Consider the following 2,327-nt stretch of genomic DNA (forward strand, 5'->3'; position numbering starts at 1 on the left):
AAGGGGGCTTATGTGACTTTCGGGGAGTGGGGAACCAGAAAAGGGGAAATCATTTGAAACGTAAATAAAAAATATATCGAATAAAATTTAAAAAAAAGAAAGAAAGAAAGAAAGAAAGAAAGAAAGAAAGAAAGAAAAAGAAAACACCCTATCCCATTCCCCCACCCCCCTGCTCACCAATCCACCCACTCCTGCTACCCTGCCCAGGCATTCTCTTATACTGGGGCATCGAGCCTTCACAAGACCAAGGGCTTCTCCTCCCTTTGATATACAACAAGGCCATCCTCTGCTACATATACAGCTGGAGCCATGGGTCACTCCATGCGTACTCTTTGGTTTGTGGTTTAGTCCCTAGGAGCTCTGGGGGTACTGGTAGGTTCATATTGTTCCTCCTATGGGGCTGCAAGCTCCTTCAGCTCATTGGGTACTTTCTCTAGCTCCAACATTGGCGACCTTGTGCTCAGTCCAATAATTGGCTAAGAGCATCCACCTCTGTATTTGTTAGGTACTAGAAGGGCTTTCCAGGAGACAGCTATATCAGGCTCCTGTCAGCAAACACGTGTTGGCATCCACAATAGTGTCTGGGTTTTTACTGACTGTATATGGGATGGATCTCCAGGTGGGGCAGTCTCTAGATGGCCTTTCCTTCAGTCCCTGCTCTACACTTTGTCTCTGTATCTCCTCCCATGGGTATTTTGTTCCCCCTTCTAAGAAGGACCAAAGTATTCATACTTTGGTCTTCATTCTTCTTGAGCTTCATTTGGTTCAATTCTAATTCTTAAAAACATATAATTTGAGTGGGGAAAAAATAAGGTATGATAAATTTGGCTTCTCTGTGTGCAATATGACTTGTATGGTTTCTCTCAACATCTAGAAGTGTATTTGTCTCTAATTTCATCTTATTTCTTTAAAGTTTGTCTGTAAACTTTGAAACCAAGCAGAATGAGGTTGAGAATTGAAGGTACTCCACCATCACCTTGTTGTTGTGATAGTGGTGAAGATAATTAATATAATATTCTGCGTAGCAAATGGCCTGACTCTGATTGGTTGTTAGTGAAGAAGTTACTCAGCTTCCCACTGTGTGTAAATAGGCAAACTCACATATAATATATGATATGCACATATGTGCAAGTGACCATGTGAGCTGTTGTACATGTTTGTGGATAAAGTGGATGTAGGAAGGGGTTTGTTGAATAATGAACGATGATAACAAAGGCTTAACATCCTGCAGATACCATGCTGAAAATCCTTCTGTCCTTAAAAACCTCTGGATGAAGGAGATACATTATTGCTATGTCAAAGATGGACAAGTTGAAATTCCTTAAATCAATTGAATAAAATCATATAAGTCTAGCAGAATTAACCTTTTTTTTTCCAAGGCAGGGTTTCTCTGTATAGCCTTGGTTGTCCTGGAGCTAACTCTGTAGTCCAGGCTAGCCTTGAACTCAGAGCTCTGCCTGCTTCTGCCTCCCAAGGGCGGGGATAATGATGTATACCACTACTGCCAGCACGGAATTAATCTTAATTAATCTAAATCTTGTTCTAAAAGCTGTGCTTTTCCCCTAACCACTAAACAGTCTTTCTTTTGAATGGAAATAGATGGATGGATGGCTTACAACACTCTAAGCCATGAAAAAACACAAAATTTACCAGTGTTATGTCCTATTTAGTGGTAAGATTGTACAACACATTTGTCACGGATAATAGTATCTCTGTCCAGTGTTACTAAAAGCAAGAATCACTGAGGAGCAGTAGAAGAAAATATAATGAAATGGTTGTTTGAGGAATGTTGTAGAGAGTACACATGTTGATCCAAGGAAGGATCTAGAATTTTAGTGATTAAAGACTATGTTTCAGGAACTAAGGAACTTTTCAGAAAGTATAATGGAAAATATTTTCAGAATTAAACAGAGAGCTTTGGAGATAAACAGTAAAGCCTATGAGAAACATATTTAATAAAGGTAATCATTCAGGACCATGGGACATTAGATAGGTCTATTGTGAATTGTTTTCCCTATGACTGTCACAGAAAAAAATACCCAGTATTGTGATTACCAAGGTAATTTCTATTAAAGTTAATAGGTGTCTGGAGAAAATGATGTTTTGTTGTGTTCCATTCTACAGAGGGCAAAAAGGTTCTGTTTGGCATATATAACATTTACAAAGGAGGTACTGATCTAATAATCCTCAAATAACAATCCTGGTAACATCACAAAATGATTTCTATTGTCAGATAGAACAAGTGAGACTTTGAGTATAATGGAGAAACATTCCTATGCGGCACTTCCTGGCCTGGGAGACCAGATGCCTGGACTCTAATTCTAGTT

Source organism: Apodemus sylvaticus, chromosome X (assembly GCF_947179515.1).
Source record: "Apodemus sylvaticus chromosome X, mApoSyl1.1, whole genome shotgun sequence".
Taxonomy (NCBI): domain Eukaryota; kingdom Metazoa; phylum Chordata; class Mammalia; order Rodentia; family Muridae; genus Apodemus; species Apodemus sylvaticus.